Source organism: Ascaphus truei, chromosome 12 (genome assembly GCF_040206685.1).
Source record: "Ascaphus truei isolate aAscTru1 chromosome 12, aAscTru1.hap1, whole genome shotgun sequence".
Classification (NCBI taxonomy): Eukaryota; Metazoa; Chordata; class Amphibia; order Anura; family Ascaphidae; genus Ascaphus; species Ascaphus truei.
Genome location: NC_134494.1, coordinates 4,478,167 through 4,500,966, shown reverse-complemented (window position 1 = coordinate 4,500,966; position 22,800 = coordinate 4,478,167). Strand labels below are relative to the sequence as shown.

The 22,800-nt window shown below is 47.9% G+C and overlaps 1 protein-coding gene across 2 annotated transcripts in view; it reads right to left on the bottom strand.

Annotated features, from left to right (window-relative positions):
- The window catches only part of LOC142464312 (uncharacterized), a 43,719-nt gene that overhangs the window by 20,621 nt on the left and 298 nt on the right, over nucleotides 1-22,800 (bottom strand). The window contains exon 2 of one of the 2 annotated variants that reach the window (XM_075567797.1): nucleotides 20,434-20,485. The gene's annotated coding sequence lies outside the window, so the exon portion shown is untranslated. Of the gene's footprint in view, nucleotides 1-20,419; nucleotides 20,486-22,800 lie in introns of both variants that reach the window. The other variant, XM_075567796.1, reaches the window with a different exon arrangement.

Here is a 22,800-nt window from a genome sequence, read left to right as displayed (position 1 = left end):
ATGTCCTTGGCTGAACCGGCTAAGAATTACATAAGTGTATTGGCGGGAGTCAGCCGATCTTGGGGAGTCTAAACCCTTTATAGGTACCTGCTGCTAAATGCCAGATATTAATATCTCTATTAATGTTCATATTACAATGTAATTTTTGGTCTTTCTGCGACCGTCAGGTGCCACCGGCCGTATTAATATATCTCACCGGACTGTGTGTATTACGGAACGGAAGTTATGCAATGATTTGCAGTAAATATGAAATTTTGGTTGAGTCTGAGGAACCCCTGTTGTGATGAGCAGGGAAAGGCTAGAATTTACAAACCTGATCATCAAAGACTAAGTGGCTAATTGCTTATGCTTGGCCCAACGGACAAAAGGAATTAACCAGAGGAAGTGGAACTTTTCACACTGACCACCTAGCTTCAAAAGCTTCAAAGAGGATTTTACTAGACGGCACGGGGCCGTAAACTGGGGTACCAGGGTTAAAATGATATATAAGTCAAAGCCACCCTTTAACCATGTTGTTCATGTTGTCCATTGTTCTGCATGCAAATGATCTTCAGGCCTGCATGTCATCAGGCCTGTTGTGCTTTACCATCTTGATTGCTGAGAAGAAATGCCATGCAATGTCTTGGGCTGATTGCTGCATGAAACTGCCAGTCCAGCTGGGACTGTTTTCATTATTTTCATCTTTTAAGTAAGTGTCTATATTTTGCGTGTTATTTGTACATATTTGCTGTGTTCACCTTTATCAAGGAATAAAATCACTTTATTATATCTTAAGTCTCGTCCCAGTTCAAACCCAGGTATATATATATATTTATATATATAGTTTTTGGTGTCAATTACAGCCTGTCGCAAGCTCTCGTGACAACAGGTTAATCGAGTTCAACCTTTATAAAATTCTACTTGAGCAGATACTGAACATAATCAAAGTTACATTGCTATATTTACATTAACCCAGAGAAAGGCAATGAAACACCCCAATAAATCATTTTACAATTATGTTTCATAAGTGGAAATAAATATTTCCTCCTCACACCAGTAATGGAAATCACATTACTCCCTGTATCAATGTTCTTCAAATATTGTTCTGTTCTGTAGGTATGACTTATTACAAAGTGAGCACATACAATAGAAGATGACATTTTTCTCATCAAATACGTCTTGTTGTGCTTTGTGATATATTAACCCTTTAGTGGCTAAAGGGGTCAGCTAGCCATTGGTATCCTATGACTATCTGACCACTAACATCTACAAAAGGGGTAAATATACAACTTACACTAGACTGACTAACATGGCTGATTAAAATAGGAACAGACGTTTCTGCTGTAATGTCACATCATTTGCCCTCATTTGTGCTACACTGCAATTACAACTGTTTAACAAAACGTGCCCTAAATAACGGTGCAAAAGATATTCAAACGAAAATGTAAGAAAAAAAAGGTGCGAGTGCCGAGCACGCGTGTTGTAAGTGAAACTTCTTTGCATTTTGTCACTGAAATTGTATTTGAATGTGTATGATTTTGAATGAAAGACTTTTGAGAGTATATATATATATATATATATAATTTCCATAGTATCAGTTGGAATACTTGATACAATTGACTTATGATAACTAAATTAAGATACTTTACAATCCAAAATATATGTATCTAAATGCAGTTACTCTCAAAAGTCTTTCATTCAATTAAAATCATAAAAATAAAAATACAATTGCAGTGATAATGCACAAGGAACTTTGAGTTAGAACACGGCACACACAGCCTCTTTTTTTTTTTAATAATCATTACAGTTACTATATTATAATAACCTATTATAGAATCCATGTGTTATATGTTTACATACCTTGCATCTTTTCTACTTCAAAAGACAAAGTGCTAGGATAGCGCTCTCCAACAAACAGTGACAAGTGTTATTTTTAGTGAATAAAATCTAAATTCAGGTATAGAGCAAATCTCAATGAGATAAAACACTATATCTACAAGTGCAATATCTCAACAAGAATATTTAGAGTGAACAAGAAACAAGTGGACATCAATATTCACAGGGCTGGGAAATTGACAAATAATCAAGAAACATCACAAAAATAAGTGAAATGGACTCCTCCACACAACAAATATATATGTATAATCAAATGTAAATATACTGTATGCTCATTTGCATGTCTTAGGCAGGTCTGCAACCCCGCCTTTCACCATTATCACCCAGCACACAGCACTTCCACTGCAGCAAGGGATTCTGGGAAAAGGCGGGGTTGCAGACCTGCCTAAGGCTGCAAACCCGCTGCGGCCGGCGGGGCGCACGGTCGCGGAAAACCAGACCCTTGCCCGAATGGTCCCTGCCCCCGCTGCCTCCTTCCGGCATGGCTGACTACGTACTGTGACGTGTCAGCCGGCCGATGCTGCAAGATCCTAGTGATTTTCGGTGCTGACGCGTCACGTGGTACGCGAGTCAGCCAATGGGGAGGAGGGGAGGGAAGGAGCTAGATGGGAGGCGCCTTGGGCGGGGAGCAGGGAAGGAGCTGCGGGTTAAAGTGTGTGAGTGTGTATGTATGTATGTATGTGTATATGTGTGTATGTGTGTATGTGTGTGTGGGGGGTGGACTGCACCATGATAAGATCCCACCCCCCTCCCTCCCACTCCCACCCCCCTCCCGCTCCCGGCTCCCTACAGACCGCATATCGCGATCTGTGTCTGTCAGCGCCCCGCCTATCTGCCGTGCGGGCGCGCTGACTGAGGGAGCGGGGCCTTAGGCTAAGACATGCAAATGAGCATACAGTATATTCGCTATATGCTTTGCTGTGGAGGGTTTTTGTCACTTTTTTTACTCACCCTAACTTAACTAAGTATGGTAAACCCCATCCTCATTGCTTCATTGCATAGCCAATTAACCAACCCCACACTGATGAGACCCATTAAGGTTGAAACAGCTGTCTGTGGGTGGGTTTTCTGGCTATGCATCTTATCCCTGGCTGTGCTCAAAGCTGTGACCATGCAGCAAGCTTAAGCCTATAGGGACCCATGTATAAAATGGTTTTTGAAGCAAAAAGTGGCACTGTGTGCTCATTTGCATGTCATTTCCCAGAATCCCTTGCTGCAGTGGAAGTGCTGTGTGCTGGGTGATAATGGTGAAAGGCGGGGTTGCAGACCCGCCTAAGACATGCAAATGAGCATACAGTATATTTACATTTGCTATATGCTTTGCTGTGAAGGGTTTTGTCACTTTTTTTACTCACCATAACTTAACTAAGTATATATACATATATATATATATATGAAATTTAGAAAAAACACCAAAAGGGTAGTATGCAAATAAAAGTGTGGTTCACTTATCTCTAGCTAGATAAAGTAGTGTGAATTTGGTGTTGACAATTTCCTTCACCAATAAGAGTCTGGATGAAAATATTCAACTGCATCATCACACCCATCCTCCTTCTGTACGGCAGCGAGGTGTGGGGTGATGTGACATAGCCAGACTCCACAAAATGGGATACCAGCCCCTTGTGTAAAGACTGCACACTTAGTAAGACCCCAAACTGTACCTTAGCATGGGGGATATACGTGTCAATTGCAGCAGCTTCCAAAGTCACTCACCACAAAACTCTGTATCCACAGTAGCAAGGCATTGTGGAGCGTGACTTTGGAAGCGGAATCATTGACCGTTATACCACCCATGCGGTTTGCACACACTAAGGGGTAGTTGGGGCCTAAGTGCACAGTCCCCACACGGGCTCCCTATACGGTCTGGGACTCACCATTACATTATTTTGAACAACCCCTTGAAGACACCTCACAAACTCCCTGTTAGAAATCACTGATTTATAGGATACTAGCTGAGATCCCCGGCGTTGCCCGGGATGTTTGTGGTGTGGGGGTGGCATTTGGGTGGTTGGGTGGGGAGTGGTCCACGCGGCCCACGGCGGTACTGCTGCTGTGGCTGTACTGATGGTGATTGTATCGGGGTGCTGATTTGGGAGGGTTTGGTGTTGATGTGGGGATGCTGATCTGGGTGTGTCGATGGGGAAGGTGCTGATGTGTGTGTCTGTGTGTCTGTGTGATATATATATATATATATAACGTGTGTGCGTGTGTATACATGTGCGTGTATACTTGTGGGTGTGTGTGTACACGTGTGTGTGTGTGTGTGTACACGTGTGTGTGTGTGTGTACGTGTGTGTGTTTGTACATGTGTGTGTGTACGTGTGTGTGTATACGTGTGTGTGTGTGTATACGTGTGTGTGTGTGTGTGCATACGTGTGTGTGTGTGCATACGTGTGTGTGTGTGCATATGTGTGTGTGTGTGTGTGCATACGTGTGCATACGTGTGTGTGCATACGTGTGTGTGTGTGTGCATACGTGTGTGTGTGTGTGTGTGTGTGCATACGTGTGTCTATGTGTCTACATGTGTGTGTTTACACGTGTGTGTGTGTGTATACGTGTCTACATGTGTGTGTACATGTGTGTGTATACGTGTGTGTACACGTATGTGTATACATGTGTGTGTGTGTGTGTGTGTGTGTGTGTGTGTGTGTGTGTATGTGTGTGTATGTGTATATATGTAGAGGGAGAGGGGGTTGGCCCGGTATTAAAGGGGTTGCACCACATATGGCCACCCCCTGACCTCACCAGGGAGGCAAGGGGTTAACTGGACTGCGGTCCAGGAATGTGGCTTACACCTTGTCATGTCAAGAAAATGTATGTTCCCCTGTTCCCACGTTTCATTATAATCCTGTATTTTAATGTTTTAAAGTGCATTTCTGTATCTCCAGTTCTGGAGGTCGCAGAGAGTTGATATTTGGCCAATGTGTGGAGTCACTGTAGGCATTAAGAACTGGCAAATTTCGACCAACTGAGCCCACCAGAATGGAACCTATTAATATGTGTAGATATTAAAGTGTATATGTATGGTATTTTGGATCTGCCCTGAAAATGCAGACTCCATCTGCTATGCTAATAGGTCATGAAGGGCAGCTGGCTGATTGAGCCTAAGCACTGTGATCAAAAGTTAACTGCCTGATTGTTTATACTAAGTACTAATCAACAGACCAAGTACTAATCAACAGACTGCCACTCTAATTGTTACCTGAGGGTGGAGAATCAAACTGGAGTGGTTTGTAAGTGTTATGTCTACACCTACAAACAATGCAGATACTTCATTTGGTAGACTGGTCGTTGCCCCTGATTTAATTATGGGGCTACCCATAGAGTCCCAGTACACATGGGCTAATTAGCTGGGGGGCATGGGTTAATTTGTGTCTCCACGTTAGGGATTGGATACAGTTAATTGTTCACCAATAGTCTGTATTCAATGTTAAGAATAGGGTTACACAGGTATATAATCTGTGTCCACCCTACAGTTTTTAGTTTTTCTTCTGATAAAACCTGGAATGTCACCGGATTGCTGGAGAATTGCTAGCTGATACTTCTCCATGTGTATGTCTACAGTAGAGGCAACTCTTATTCTAATAAAAACCAGTGGCAATTCCCCAAAAAACCCAGGAAACACCCAGGTACATTCTGAATACATGCCTTAAACTTTCCTTAAACTAGCCCCAGCATTTCTGCATTGATTAATGGCCTATCAGATTAACAGCAGGGGTCCCTGGCAGTCCCATTCAAACTGAATTGGACTGCCAGGGATCCCTGCTGTGTTAATCCTATGGGTCGTTAGTCAATGCCGAAATGCCTTAAACGTGCCTCAAACTAGCCCAGAACATACCCAGCACATACCCAGAATGTAACCCGGCTAGTTTACGGCAAATGTTAGAATAAACGTTGCCTCTACTGTACGTGTGTGTGTGTGTACGTGTGTGTGTGTGTGTGTACGTGTGTGTGTGTGTGTCTACGTGTGTGTGTGTGTCTACGTGTGTGTGTGTGTCTACGCGTGTGTGTGTGTGTGTGTGTACGTGTGTGTGTGTACGTGTGTGTGTGTGTGTGTACGTACATGTGTGTGTCTACGTGTGTGTCTACGTGTGTGTGTGTGTCTACGTGTGTGTGTGTGTCTACGTGTGTGTGTGTGTCTACGTGTGTGTGTGTCTACGTGTGTGTGTGTGTCTACGTGTGTGTGTGTGTCTACGTGTGTGTGTGTGTCTACGTGTGTGTGTGTGTCTACGTGTGTGTGTGTCTACGTGTGTGTGTGTCTACGTGTGTGTGTGTCTACGTGTGTGTGTGTGTCTACGTGTGTGTGTGTACGTGTGTGTATGTGTGTGTGTGTGTGTACGTACATGTGTGTGTGTACGTGTGTGTGTGTGTCTACGTGTGTGTGTGTGTCTACGTGTGTGTGTGTGTGTCTACGTGTGTGTGTGTCTACGTGTGTGTGTGTGTCTACGTGAGTGTGTGTGTCTACATGTGTGTGTGTGTCTACGTGTGTGTGTGTCTACGTGTGTGTGTGTCTACGTGTGTGTGTGTCTACGTGTGTGTGTGTCTACGTGTGTGTGTGTCTACGTGTGTGTGTGTCTACGTGTGTGTGTCTACGTGTGTGTGTGTGTGTATGTGTGTGTGTGCGTGTGTGTGTATGTGTGTGTGTGTACGTACATGTGTGTTTGTGTGTGTACATGTGTGTGTGTGTACATGTGTGTGTGTCTACATGTGTGTGTGTGTGTGTCTACATGTGTGTGTGTGTGTCTACATATGTGTATGTGTGTGTGTGTCTACATATGTGTGTGTGTGTGTCTACATGTGTGTGTATGTGTGTGTCTACATATGTGTGTGTGTGTATATATGTGTGTATGTGTGTGTCTACGTGTGTATGTGTGTGTCTACGTGTGTGTGTCTACATATGTGTGTGTGTCTACATGTGTTTGTGTCTACGTGTGTGTGTGTGTGTATATGTGTGTGTTGGAGGAGGGACGGAGGGATGAGGACGGAGAGGAAGGAATGTGTGTGGGGGGGGGAGCTGCTTACCTTAGAGCATATAGCCGGCAGCAGCTTCCTCCTGCAGCCCAGGGGAGTCGCACCCCAGCTCAAGTCATCTGCTAGGCAGTGGCGGGGATCGGACGGGAGCCGGACGGAGAGCACAGAGGGCATGTGGAGGGAGAGAGGGTGGGGAGGGAGAGAGTGTGGGGGGGGGGGAACTGCACGGAGAGCACAGAGGGCATGTGGAGGGAAAGAGGGGGGGGGGGAACTGCACGGAGAGCACAGAGGGCATGTGGAGGGAGAGAGGGGGGGAGCTGCACGGAGAGCTGAGCCCGGAGAGCTGCAGAAGGCATGTGGGGGGTCCCTCCTGCAGGTGAGGCGGCGGCGCCGAGGAGCAGGCGCTGCTGCTCGTGGGTAGTGTTGCTGGAGGCGCCGGGGAGGCTGGGGTTTGCTGTGAGGGGGAGAGGTGAGGCGGTGGCACCGAGGAGCGTGCGGCGATGCCCGTGGGTAGCGGTGTCAGTGGCTGGTGAGTGTGACCAATGAGAGGTGTGCGAGGGCGGGCGGGCCAAGGGAGCAATTTGATTGGCCGGAGGCTGAGTGACAGACCGACGGACCAATCAGATTGCCCCTAGAGACGGACATACAATGGTTTCAAAAATATAGATATAGATATATTATATGAAACCACAGGTCAAACATACCAAAATTCCACATACGCTCTTCCTTTTGATCCTATTAGATAGCATGACAAGTTTGGTGGCTCTAGGATTAAGCATGTGAATTTGTATAGCTGGACAAACAAACAAACTTTCTGAAATATAGTATAGATTAATAATGGATCTCGCCAGGATGGCGAATCCTCAAAGTTTTTCACACATTGCTTCTCGATTTTGGCTTTATTTTTGTTAAATAAATCATGACACGGTGTAATATGTCATGTGTTGTTGTTCATCTGAGGTTGTATTTACCTCATTTTAAGACATGCTAAGAAACAGATGATTGTTATGTCCTGATATGTAAAATCATAGAATTCAAAGAGGGTGTACTTTCTTTTACACACCACTGTAAATATGATGATGCTATCAAGTATAGGGTTAATGTGGCGGAGAATATCTATTATTGATAAGTATTGGAATGGATGAAGCATGTAGCTAATAGATGGCGCAAACATGCATCACAATAGTAGGATATAGCCACAACAGGCTAGCAGAGGGGGCAGCAATGCAATTTTATTTATTTATAAAATGTTTTACCACGAAGTAACACATTGAGAGTTACCGCTCGTTTTCAAGTACAGCATGGCCCCGTTTCTCGGCACTCCGCTTTTCGGCGATCCGCTGATACGGCGGCACCAAGAAGGGGGCCGCCATGTTGAATTTAAAATCACGCATGCGCAGAACGAGCGGGTGCGCCCGGCACGCATGCACAGACCACCGGTTGCACACGCAGACCGCCGGTTGCACGCACGCAGAACGACGAAAATGCCGTTTGCGCATGCGCAGCACTGAAAATCGTGGGATCCACTTTCCGGCGATTTTCACTATACGGCGGGCCTCTGGAACGGAACCCGCCGTATACCCGGGGCCTGCTGCATGTCCTGGGCATAGAGTTAAGATGACAAATAATACATGGTTACAAATACAGTTACATAAGTGAACAGGGTATAGATTATATACACAATACATTGCATGCACAGTTACAGATAATATATATTACTAGCTGATATACCTGGCGTTGCCCGAGATGTAATCTTCTGGCTCCCCCCTCCTCCCTCTCAACTCCCTTCCCCCCCTCTTCACAGCTGTTCCGAGCTGCGCCTCCCTCTCCCCACTGTTCACAGCTCCGATTCCCCCACCCCATTCAATGCTTTGTTCCCCCATGTCCCCCCCCGCTCACAGCTCCGTCCCCCACCCCCCCTGTTCACAGCTCCGTGCCCCCCCCCGTGTTTGGTGCTGAGCTGACTGAGGGGGGAAGTGTGTGTCAGTCAGTCAGTGAGTGTGTGTGTCAGTCAGTGGGCTTTCCCCCCCTCTCCTGAATCCCCCCCCTCTCTCTCCTGACTCCCTCTCTCTTCCCCCCCCTCTCCTGACTCCCTCTCTCTCCTGACTCCCTCTCTCTCCCCCCCCTCTCCTGACTCCCCCCTCCCTCTCGTGACTCCCCCCCGTCCCTCTCCTGACTCCCTCCCCCTCCCTCTCCTGACTCCCCCCCTCCCTCTCCTGACTCCCCCCCTCCCTCTCCTGACTCCCCCCCTCCCTCTCCTGACTTCCCCCCCTCCCTCTCCTGACTCCCTCCCCCTCCCTCTCCTGACTCCCTCCCCCTCCCTCTCCTGACTCCCCCCCCTGACTCCCCCCTCCCTCTCCTGACTCCCCCCCTCCCCCCCCTCCCTCTCCTGACTCCCCCCCCTCCCTCTCCTGACTCCCCCCCTCCCTCTCCTGACTCCCCCCCTCCCTCTCCTGACTCCCCCCCTGACTCCCCCCCTCCCTCTCCTGACTCCCCCCCTCCCTCTCCTGACTCCCCCCCCTCCCTCTCCTGACTCCCCCCCTCCCTCTCCTGACTCCCCCCCTCCCGCTCTTTACTCCCCCCCTCCCTCTCCTGACTCCCCCCCCTCCCTCTCCTGACTCTTCCCCCTCCCTCTCCTGACTCTTCCCCCTCCCTCTCCTGACTCTTCCCCCTCCCTCTCCTGACTCTTCCCCCTCCCTCTCCTGACTCTTCCCCCTCCCTCTCCTGACTCTTCCCCCTCCCTCTCCTGACTCTTCCCCCTCCCTCTCCTGACTCTTCCCCCTCCCTCTCCTGACTCTTCCCCCTCCCTCTCCTGACTCCCCCCCCTCCCTCCCCCCCTCCCTCTCCTGACTCTCCCCCCAATGCAATAAAGCACCTAGGTGTCCGCGGAGGAGGGGTCCCAGGAGGGAGAGGCGCAGATCGGTGAAAGAACCCCCGGTGTATCACGCCTCGCCTCCCTGTACAGCCGGGTCCAGGGTTTTGGTGGGAAAGTGCGGTGGAACGTGCGCGTGGAATGGTCACATGGTCGAGGCTGGCCGCATCTCCCGTGTTCTGTTTGGCTGTGAAAGCTCTGACCCCGCCCCTTTGTCTCCCTCATCAAGGGTATGTTACACACATTTACATCTCAGCCGGTTGGGAGCGAGGGGGGAGGAGCCTGAAGTTGGCGGCTGGGGCAGGAGTGCCGCGCCACGCTTCCCCTCCATCCGGGAGAGGTGAGGCCGAGGGGGAAGAGAGTGCCAGTTGGGTGACGTCATAGAGCCACCAATCTGATTGGCCAGAGGCTGAGGACCAATCAGATTCACCGCATCTAGCACTAACCTTTCGAATTTATATATATAGATAGGCATGTGTAACAGTTACAGACCACATTAAAATGTGAGACAGATTTGGTTTTGAAAGAACTTAGACTGGCGGTGGCTGTGAGAGTCTCCGGTAGATTGTTCCCGTTATGGGGTGCACGGTAAGAGAAGGAGGAGTGGCCAGATATTTTGCTGAACCTTGGGACCATGAACAGTCTTTTGGAGTCAGATCTCAGATGATAAGTGCTTCATGTGGTAGGGGTGAGAAGCTTGTTCAGATTGATGGGTAGCTTGCCCAGAAAGTATTTGAAGGTAAGACAGGAAAGGTGAACTTTGCGCCTAGACTCAAGTGCTATGTCAGCGTGAAACGCGTGGGAGGAGAACCCCCTTGTTTTGTCCCCAGTATGATTTTTTAATTATGTAGTTAAATACATTTTCTTTTATTTTTGTTCATACCCGGTGAGCTGTGAGTGATTTTTGTGTGTTCGTGTTGTCAAACAATCCCCCGCAGTGTTCTTAGTCTTGCCTTTTGATTGGATGGACCCAAAACAGCAGTATCAGAGACTTGGAACACTAAGGCCTCGGGCAAGGTCAGCGCTTAGGCGCTGAGCCGTGCTGAGACGTGCTGCTGCTCGGCAGTGAGCCCCTGCAGCCGCAATGAGAGCGGCTTTAGCAGGGGCTTGCGCACGCTTCCGCAAGCGTGCGGAAGCGTGTGTCTTAGGAAAATTTTAGTCTCTGTGCTCGCCGGAGCGCAGGGCCGGTCACATGAGCGGTTCGCCCAATGAGGGCGAACCAGCTCCGTGACGTCACAGACCCCCCCCCCCCCCGACACGCCCCCGGACGGCACGCAGTCTAAGGCCATGGAAAGCACCCGCTTTCCTTCAGCCTCCGCGCATCCACACGGCTGAAGTCACCATGGACTCAGCCTTACTGAAAGTAGCTCTGGAAGACGGTGTAGGATATTGAGTATACCACGTGTGACACCGGAACGGAAACAGGACTGCAATATTGAGCGGGGCCATAGAGGTAATTTACTATTTTTCCTCTATTTGGTGATCCCTCCGTCTTCTCATTGTGAAGGTCCACATCTCCCATTGTAGAGCATCAGCTGTTCCACTAACAATGACACATTATGCACTTGTGCATTCTAACGCTGCAGGTAACACGCTATCTATTTGTTACTATATACTGCTGAACAAACCTTTTTTAGTTTCAATGTAACCAGCTGCCTTTATGAGCTCTGAGTGGATAATTTGTTGTATTACTACTCGAGTGATGGCCAATCTAGTGACTTGTGCATTTCGCAGTGATGTGTGTTGTAGTTGCATTGGAGAACAAAACGGCCTATTGAATTGTAGAGGGTGTCAAGTTTGCCAAGGTGGGTTTGGGGTGCTGAGTCGTATACTATGTCCCCATAGTCGATAATTGGCATTAGCATCTGCTGTGCGATAAGCTTTCTGACCAGCGGGCTTAGGGAGAATTTGTTCATGTAAAGTACACCTAGTTTGGCATAGGTTTTGGATGTCAGGGTATAAATGTGCATCCTGAATGTTAAATGGGAGTCAATCCATATGCCCAAGTATTTAAAACTAGTAATAGGAGTTAGGGTGGTGTTAGCCTTGGTCCAAAATATCATTGTTACTGTCTTGTTAGTGTTTAAAAACAGTTTGTTCTGGAAAATCCAATTTTCTAGTCTAAAAAGTCAGATTGAAGTATGTGTTCAAGGTCGGAGAGGCTATGGCTGTGTGCATATAAGATTGTGTCATCTGCATACATGTGTTCTGAAGCTCCCTAACAAGCAGTAAGAAGATCATAAATGAAAACGGAGAAGAGTAGGGGCCCCAGAACAGAGCCTTGTGGGACACCACAGGTGATACCCAGGGGGTTGGAGTTAGAGCCTGAGATGGACATGATTGGCAGGAATGAAACCAGTTTAAAGCATACTGCCCTATTCCAGAGCACTGGAGTTTGTTAAGCAAGATATCATGATCAACAGTATCAAAAGCCTCTGCAAAATCTAGTATTATTGCACCAGTGAGATGTCCCCGTTCCATTCCACACTGGATTTCATTGCAAACTTTTAGCAGGGTAGTTACGGTGGAGTGTTTGGGGCGAAAGCCAGATTGGAATTGGCTAGGGAAATTTGTCTTGGTATAGTAATGGGCAGTGGTTGACAAATCACCAAAAAATCTACTCGCCACACAAAAAAATCTACTCGCCACCTAGTACCAAACGTGTGCTGCTTGGGCCAATATTTACTCGCCCGGGGGTTAAATCCACTCGCCCGGGGCGAGCAAATGTATAGGTTTGTCGAACACTGGTAATGGGAATGCTCCAGCAAAAAGATAGGAGACCGAGGGCTATGTAAGGAGCCCAGCCGATCAGGGTACCAGATGAGTTTGAATTTATCCGGGAGCGGAGACTGTGACGTTACGGCTGGCGGGATGTTTGAAAGTGCTCCGTGTTGAATAGCACTGAGAGGACGGAAGAGAAGCTGTTCAGGGCAAGCCTACTGAAGCAGGCCACTGCAATTAGGTAAGGCTATATTCTCCCCCTCAGGGCCCCAGTTCACGAGTGTTACATTGTGATCATGTTATTTGTCTGGCCTGCCAGAATAAACTTTCGTTTATTCAACTAGTGTGTCCTGTCTGGTGATAGTGATCCCAGTGGAAGAGTGTTCAAAGTTCTGGTCTCCCGTGACACCCACACATTGCAATAGTCTATTTCTAGCCAGTAGACTTCACCCCCAACACTTGAAATAGGTGGAGTTCAACAGGAGTGAAACAAGTGGACATCAGAACACCTACTGGTCCTAGATGCTGAATTTGAACTGCGCTGGAAAGGAGGACATTTTCTATCCAAGACCGCACATCTCAACACACAGCTATTACTGCCATGCCGCCTCTACTATTTATATTTGCGATCACTGCACTTCTTTTCAAAATACGCATTTCTTTCTACCAGCCTTATTATGTCTCTAACTCTATTCATATATCTCCATTTCTCCTTCCTTCCCTACTTCTCAGTTCACATGAACTCCTTTCCTACCTGCGCCCTCTGACACTACACAGCTATACCCCACCCACCTGCACTAAAACACACCCCTACAAATCAACCTCACACATTCTCTTTCTATCCATACTTCTCCTTGCTTCTGGGGACCTCTCTCCTAATTCTGGTCCCTGCCTTATTCCTACATGCTCTCGTCCTCACCTCCCACATGCAACTTCTACTACTTCTGTTGTCAACCACTAGCCTCATACCTATCCCCTGCCACCCTCCCTCCTCTCTCCCATTCTCCTGTGCCCTTTGGAATGCTCGCTCCCTTTCTAACACAAGTTTCTCTCTGTGCATGACTTCTTTCTCTCTCACTCTGTGCTTCTCTTTGCTATAACTGAGACCTGGCACACTCAGTCTGACTCTGCTCTGGAAGCTGCCCTCTCTTATGGTGGCCTTTCTTTCTCCCGCATCCTGATGGCAGGGGTGGAGGTGTAGGGCTCCTCCTCTCCATGCCGTTACTGAACTCTTCCTATTCCTCCCTCTCTTTCTTGTCCCTCCTTTGAGGCTCACACTGTCCAGCTTTTCTCTCCACTCCCTGCCCACGTGCCAGTAATCTATCGCCCATCTACCTCTAATCACCCGCTTCTTTCGCTCTTTAAATCCTGACTCTCCTTTCTCTCCTTTGACTCCCCTGTTCTTCTCCATATTGATGACCCCTCTCTCCCTTGGTGTTCCCGCTTTCTCTCTCCAACATCTTATTTTGGCCTTCAACAGGAGACTGCAGCCAGCACTCACAATGATGGCCACTACCTAGACCTGTTTTTCAGCCAAAAACTTTTCACTCTCTGATATCTCCATTTCCCCCTTTCCTCTCTTTAACCGTCATCTCATCTCATCTTCTCTCTCTCACTTCTCCCCTTCTCCACCTAATTCCTGCACAGACCTGCGCTCTATTAGCTTTTGATTCCACTTTGGACTCCTCCCTACCCTCTCTCAGCTCTGCTACAGACAATGACAACCTGGTCAGGAACTACAACTTTGCCCTATCATCTCTTGATCTACATGCCCCGCTTTCTCTCTGCTATTCTCGCCATTCTAACCCCAGACCCTGGCTAAATGCCACACACGCATGCTGTGTTCCTGCACTCGTTCCTCTTTAACGCCTCTGGAGGAAATTGTATTGTATGTCTTTATCTGTATAGCGCCATTAATGTACATAGCGCTTCACAGTAGTAATACACATGGTAATCATATAAATAACAAATAATATAATATAAATAACAGGTCATGGGAATAAGTGCTTCAGACAAACGTAACATTTAGGAAGAGGAGTCCCTGGTCCGAGGAGCTTACAATCTAACTGGTATGTAGGAGGAATGTACAGAAACAGTAGGAGGGCATTTTGGTTTGTGCTTCTGCAGAGGGCCAAGTTCTCGTTTTTTGGAACGTACACTGGCGACACACTTTATTCGAGCTCGGCTAGTCCCACGAATTCGGGTATACCCGGGTGTATTGAGGTTTGTGACTGTTTTCTGCCCGAGTGCATTGGGTTATTTTCCAGGCAGGGATTGAAGCATTTTATTCCCGCTGGCTGCAATACTGCACAGTATATATATATATATATACTGCATTACAATTCATGAATTTATGCCATCTGGTAGACACGCGAAGCATTGCAGCCTATTAAATCCTAATCATTATCATTTAACAGATCAGCCGCCCGTCAGCCAGGCATGAACCCAGGCTGGGAAGGCAAATGCAACGGGGCTTGTCAGAGGTGAGGAGCGGCGCATTCCAGGTATCTGCCAGGTACATACTGGGTATTTGCTCGAATAAAGTGTGTCGGTGCAGTAGCAGTCGCGGCTAGGATCTCAAGCCGAAAGAGGACCAGGAAGCCCGGGTGTATATCCCGGTCAGGGTAAGCCTACCAAAGCAGGCGCTCTGCACCTATTTCAGTCTAGATTTCACCCCCAGACCCCAAGTAAGTGTGATTTTGTCTGTATTTTGTGTATTCATTGTGTGCATGCGGGTTTACCTGAATAAACTGCATTTTGTTCTACTACCACGTTTTGCCTAGTGAATGATCCCGGTACAAATATAAATAGTGTTAAAAGTCCTGTGACAATATCCGCATGTTCTTTTAATATGTTTACCATTGGTACTGTTTTGCATCATGTTTTTTTATAGAATTCATTTAAACGCTTCTCTCTGATCTATGCGTTTGCTGAATGTTGTATCCCAGTGTCCTTGTATGCCATGTTTTACAAGCAACTGTAAGTTTAGATCGCTAACTTATTAGGGGTTAATAGTTGATCACTGATCCTGGAGTATAAAAGGGCTTTGGGGCCTTACATACTTCCCCCCGTGATGAAGCCGCACTATGTTTATGTGACGAAATGCGTAGGGTGTCTATTCGCTTGAGGTCTGTTTGCAAGGTAGCTGGTATCACTTTGAGCCAAGACTGGTGGAACTGTGGAGTCCGCAGTACTAATCCCTGGGGGAATCTTGGCGCGATACTTGTCGACGCGTATCCGGAAGCGGAACTACGTCATAGTCAGGTCCGTGGATCTAGTTCCAGCTCACAAGCGTGGCTTAAACATCTACCTACGGCCCTGGCTACAGTTCTCTCATGCGCAAGTCCTAACGAACCTTGTGAGTTGTATTTTATATTCTGGTCACCAATAAACCTATTTGTACAGATTTACGCTATGGAGCCCGCACTTACTATTTTTGTTTTATAGATGGTTGAAAGTGTTGTTTCTCTTGAGAAGAGCTTTTTGGCGTCTCCGGCATCATAATCAATTTATTTGGTTTATTATATATTTTTGGCATACAATTTACTTTTTGTTCCTTCCCATTTCCCTCTTGCTTCCTATTCCCACCCCATTTTCCTATTATTTGTTGTTTTGCGTGTCTTTGTGTGTTTGTATTTCCATGTTGTTTATTTTAGTTATTTACACTACAACCATTTTAATTGTTTATTTCTGTTTGCCTTGTCCTTTTCACAATACCAGTTGTTAGAGAATTTACATCCATTATCTTCCTAGCCTTATATCATTTTTGTATGCACATGGTTGCAATTCTCACAAGTACATCCCTCAATTTTTGTAGTCTTTTATAGCCAGAGAGGTTGTCCTTGAAAAGGGAACCTACCACGGAATGTTCTTGTAGCATTTTCCTTTCACAACTTACGGATAACCCGTCAGTGCCAATAGCACCAATGTGTGAGTGCGTATTTTTTATCACTACCAGTCCAATAAATTGATTGTACATATTTCACTATCGGAGGTCGCTCTGTTTGCGCTCTTATTGGTAGATCTTATCTTCACAACCCTTATAGAGCTGCACAGAGCACCTCATTACCTCCAGAGCCTCACAACTCAACGGGAGATTTCTACTGCCACACTCTGTCCTTTTATCCATTTGTCTTATTCAATTTGTGCATTAGTCATAGGAGTTATTTTTGGATATATTGTTCCATGCATTTTGTGCACATTACCCTGCCTGTCACTGTAAATACCTATGTATTGTGGTTGCAATTACTATTGAAGCAACTGTATGCTAGTGGTATAACCCGTTTGTACTGTACTACCTCTATTAAAACACTTTGTAGAAGCCAGTCCGGCTGATGTGAGCGCACAGGGGCCAAAATTTGCATACTTGGTCAATAAATAATAATAATAGCATGTTCTTGTATAGCGCTGCTAGTTTTTTACGTGGCGCTTTACAGAGACATTTTGCAGGTCCCTGCCCCGTGGAGCTTACAATCCATGTTTTTGGTGCCTGGGGCACAGGGAGATAAAGTGACTTGCCCAAGGTCACAAGGAGCCGACACCGGGAATTGTGCCAGTCAGTGTCTTTACTCACTGAGCCGCTCCTGACATGATATTGTAATTGTGCCACCATGTGGCCATATCGGTGGAAGTCCAAAAGAAAAACCTGTCCTGCGCTTCAGCTACACTGCAGTGCACCAGAAGGTGTCAATCAGCCATTTGTGCCGGGTATGAGGAAGCTATGAGCAACCCTAGAGTGACCGGAGTGCGTGGAGAGGTAAATAAAGTTAAAAACTCTTACCTTTAATCTCCACTCCGGTCTGGGTCCTGCTATCCTCAAAGACGAAGCCCTATTCTAGCGGGTGAAACGCGTAGAGGGGGAGATCGTGGTGTAGCCCTAGTGTCATTATGTGCCAATAAAGTTTTTTTACAGCATCCGGGACCTACTGGAGTTCTGTCATGCGCAGTAGCGCCTTTTTCCCCACACTACATATCGGTGGAAGTGTCTGGCCAGCAGGGTATCGGAATTAGCCTTCTGAATGTTGGTTTTGTGTTGCCCGGTCAATTCGTTAAGGGAGTGTTTTGTTTTCCCAACATAGCACAAGCCACAGAGGCGTTTAAGTATAAACATATCATAGATGTGCTTAAACATGTGAATAAGTGTTTGATCTTACACTGTTTATCTGTATGTATATCTTAATTTATATAGCGCCATTAATGTACATAGCGCTTCACAGCAGTAATACACGTGACAATCATATAAATAACACAAAATACAAATAACACAATGGGAAGAAGTGCTTCAGGTGTAAAAGTAACATTTAGGAAAAGGAGTCCCTACCCGAAGTGCTTACAATCGAATTGGTAAGTAGGAACATACAGAGACAGTAGGAGGGTGTTCTGGTAAGTGCATCTGCAGGGGACCAAGGTCGATGTATGAGGTGTATAGTATAAGCCACAGAGCTAATCATATGCTTCGTTAAGGAGGTGTGTTTTAAGATGGGTCTTAAAAGGTGGATAGAGAGGGTGCTAGTTGGATATTGAGGGGAAGGACCTTCCAGAGGTTTGGGTCAGGCAGTGAGAGAGGAATATGGCGGAAGAGGGCGTTAGATACAAAAAGGGGGTAGAGAGAAGGCATCCTTGAGCAGAACACAAAAGTCGGGATGGTGTATAGCGAGAAATTAGGGCTGAGATGTAAGGAGGGGCAGAAGAGTGTAAAGCTTTAAAACTGAGGAGAAGAATTGAGTGTGCGATACGGGATTTGATAGGAAGCCAGGAGAGGGATTTCAATAGGGGAGATGCCGAGACAGATTTAGGAAAGCGTTAAGTGATTCTGGCAGCAGCATTTAGGATAGATTGTAGGGGAGGCAGGAAGGCCGGACAGCAGGTGGTTACAGTAGTCAAGACGGGAGAGAATGAGGGCCTGAGTCAGTTTAAACAGTAGAGCAACAGGGGAAAGGGCGAATCTTTGTATTATTGCAGAGGAAAAAACGACAGATTGAAGCTACCTTTTGAATGTGAGAGGAGAATGTGAGAGCGAAGTCGAGTGTGACCCCTAGGAAGCGTGATTGTAATACTGGGTGTTTGATAGTGCTTCCAACAGTAATGTAGTAGGGCCAGGTTTGGGAAGAGCTCTGTTTTGGTATGTTAAGTATGAGTCGGGGAAGGGCCATACAGGATTATATAGCACAGAGACATTCAAAAACTTTGGTCTGTACAGCGGGTGTTAGGTCAGTGTGTACATTTGTGCATAGTGGGGATATCAGAACCCAAGAGATGTGATAAGGTCACCTAGAGCAGCGGTGCGCAGTCTTTCCATCGTGTGCCCCCCTTCCTGCTTCCCTCCCGGCTAACGCCCCCCGCCCCTCCCTTACCTTTTCTCCGGCGTCAAAGGACGCCACGGGGTCACGTGACGTCATGTTGCCATGCCAACGTGACATTGAATGACGCGGCGTCATTTGCCACCACGTTGCCATGGCGAAAAGTTCTGTGTGTTTGCAGCTCCTGTCGTCTTTGCAGTTACGCTTTATCCTCTTGCTTGTTTTGAATTCCTGTTGCTGACAACGGACCGTGACCCCGACCTCGCTGCCTTCCGCCTGCCCTGACCTCCGCTTCCCTCCTGGACTTTGCACCTCTGCCTGTCCCCTGGACTTTGCAACTCTCCCGCCAGCCCTGACCCCTGCTTCCATACTGACTACGGATACTCATACAGGACTCGGTCCCTGGGTTGTGGTTGGTTTGTTTGCAACCCTACCTCAGCCTGCGGGTCCGTCTCCTGATGCGAGACAAGCTCCGTCACAAAGAGAAGGTAAGTGAAGTTGCAGACGCCTCACGCGATCTCCCGGCATTCATTTGAATGCCTTGGGGGAAGAGCGCGGGGCCTCTGCAACCCGCCACGCCACCCCTGAACAATCTTGCACCTCCCAGTTTGCGCACCGCTGACCTAGACAGAGTGTGTAAAGAGAAAAGAGAAGGAGGCCCCAAGACAGAGCCCTAGGGTACCCCCACTGAGAGATCGATAGAGGAGGAGGTGTACCCTGTGGTACCCTGTCTCTATCAAGGCAGAGACCAACTTACTAAATAGGAAGTTGCAGTACATTAAACAGCTCCAACAGGCACCACCCCTGTGTCTCTAATTGGACACAGAGCCTGATGACACTGCCTTCACTGACTCACTGCACTGTATGAAGTGAGGAAACCCATGATGACTCCTGGCAAATCTGCTCTTACAGGTATTACTGCCAGGAGGAGGGCAGAACTATAGCCCCAAACTACCCAGTGGTACACATACATATACACACACACACACACACACACACACACACACACACACACACACACACGCCACTGTGCAGATTACTTTGTTTATTCAGTTCTTACCTTAACCAGCTTTTTCACTAGTAATATGGTTCCAGTTCTTATGTTTCTCATTATGTGCATTTAAATGTCTGTTACATTGTATATATAAATGTGCGCTAGCGTCCGTGGTTGCACGCATGATGTATCTGTAGTCCCGTGGACACAACGCTCGTTGTGAGGGGCGGACCTTGCCGTGACGCGACACGTGATGTCACAACCCGGAAGCACCGGGAATCAACCACGCGGGGACCTCCCGAGTATTTTGAGTCCTGCACACACCTGGGGCGGGGTCGGCTTAATGGGGTTTAGTGGGTGGGAGCGAATGTCATTGTTATATAAATGTCTATTCTCCTTGTGCACACTGAGGGGGATCTGAGGAAGGGGCTGCTGCCCTGAAACGTTATCTGTTCCTTTTTGCCTGTAAATATACACCAAGTGATGAGTAAAATACCTTTCCAGCAGTACCTGCGCTGCCTCTCGTGTGCTACATACAATTGCTTGCTGGATAGCTCAGTTGTGGTGATAATAACGCCAAGGCCGTGGGTCTGATCCCCACACTGGCCACTTTGCAGCTTTCTTTGCATTTGTTCTGTGTTACATAAAAGGTTATGAGGATGTACAAGTTTACATTGATAAACATACCATGAATCACTCACCAGGGTCTCCTCAATCAGCGCTGCTCCCTTCCTCCGTTACCACACGAGAACACTGAAAAAAGTGATTAATCTTAGTATATTGAAATATTAGGAACAATTCATATGGATAGGGTGACCAGATTTTCAAAATGAAAAACCGGGACACAAAAAATTATTTATAAAACAAATTACATCACGTGACGCACCCCGTTGCCATGACAACGAGACACTGACGTCAGGCGGTGACATGTAGCCATGACAATGTTGCACCACGTGATGCCTCGGCACCATAATGCGTCCCGTTGGTGGGGGCTGCAGTGTGTGTCTGTGTGTATAGGAGGTGGGCCCTGCAGTTTGTGTTTGTGTGTATATAAATAATGAAGACATTAATTAAAATGAAAATAATTAACAAATTAAAAATAATTAATTGACAAATTTAAATTAAATAATTTAATAAAGAATTTAATGAAAATGAAGACTTTTAAAAATGTGACATTCCTGACCTTGTATGTATATTACACTTTGCAAAATAGGGTCTCTCGCTCTCCTCGTGGCAGTCAGTGACATCACAGCCATGCAGGGCCGCAGGCAGCTTTCCCGGGGCCCAGGAACAACGTTTAGACCGGGGCCCCCCACCCACCCACGTTTCGGCGGCCTTGCGAGAACCCCCCTTCTCACACACCTCCTCACTCTCACCCCACCTCACACTCCTCAGTCACCCATTCCTTCCCCCCCCCTCTCTCTTACACCCCCATGTATTTTTCTCCCCTCCACACTCAACCTCCCTCCCCAATATACGTGCACACAGTCACACAGACACACACAGTCACACACACCACACACAGTCACACACAGTCACACACAGTCACACACAGTCACACACAGTCACACACACACACACACACACACACACACACACACACACACACAGACACACACAGACACACACAGACACACACAGACACACACAGACACACACAGACCACACACAGACACACACAGACACACTCCCCTGCTCATACTTCCCCCTCTCCTTATACCTCCCCCAACTCTCCATATACCTCCTCTCCTCATACCTCTCCCTCCCCATCCTTTCCTCATACCTATCCTCTCCCCCCTCATATCTCCCCCCATCCCTCATACCTGCACAGTAAAGGGGGAGAGGGAGGGGCACAGTGAAGGGGGAGAGGGAGGGGCACAGTGAAGGGGGAGAGAGAGGGGCACAGTGAAGGGGGAGAGAGAGGGGCACAGTGGAGGGAGAGAGAGAGGCGCAGAGTGGAGGGAGAGAGAGAGGCGCACAGTGGAGGGAGAGAGAGAGGCACAGTGGAGGGAGAGAGAGAGGCACAGTGAAGGAGAGAGAGAGGCACAGTGAAGGGAGAGAGACACAGTGAAGGGAGAGAGAGAGGCACAGTGAAGGGAGAGAGAGAGAGAGAAAGAGAGAGAGAGAGAGAGAGAGAGAGAGAGAGAGAGAGAGAGAGAGAGCACAGTGAAGGGAGAGAGAGAGAGGCACAGTGAAGGAGAGAGAGAGAGGCACAGTGAAGGGAGAGAGAGAGAGGCACAGTGAAGGGAGAGAGAGAGAGGCACAGTGAAGGAGAGAGAGGCACAGTGAAGGGAGAGAGAGTGGTACAGTGAGGGAAGGAGAGAGGCACAGTGAGGGGAAGGAGAGAGCACAGTGAGGGGAAGGAGAGAGGCACAGTGAGGGGAAGGAGAGAGGCACAGTGAGGGGAAGGAGAGAGGCACAGTGAGGGGAGGGAGAGAGGCACAGTGAAGGGGGAGAGGGAGGGGCACAGTGAAGGGGGAGAGGGAGGGGCACAGTGAAGGGGGAGAGAGAGGGGCACAGTGAAGGGGGAGAGAGAGGGGCACAGTGAAGGGGAGAGAGAGGGGCACAGTGAAGGGGGAGAGAGAGGGGCACAGTGAAGGGGGAGAGAGAGGGGCACAGAGAAGGGGGAGAGAGAGGGGCAGAGTGAAGGGGGGAGAGAGGAGCAGAGTGAAGGGGAGAGAGGGGCACAGTGAAGGGGGAGAGAGGGGCACAGTGAAGGGGGAGAGAGAGAGGGGCACAGTGGAGGGAGAGAGAGAGGCGCACAGTGGAGGGAGAGAGAGAGGCGCACAGTGGAGGGAGAGAGAGGCGCACAGTGGAGGGAGAGAGAGAGGCACAGTGGAGGGAGAGAGAGAGGCACAGTGAAGGAGAGAGAGAGGCACAGTGAAGGGAGAGAGAGAGAGAGAGAGAGAGAGAGAGAGAGAGAGAGAGAGAGAGAGAGAGAGGCACAGTGAAGGAGAGAGAGAGAGGCACAGTGAAGGGAGAGAGAGAGAGGCACAGTGAAGGGAGAGAGAGAGAGGCACAGTGAGGGAGAGAGAGAGAGGCACAGTGAAGGGAGAGAGAGAGAGGCA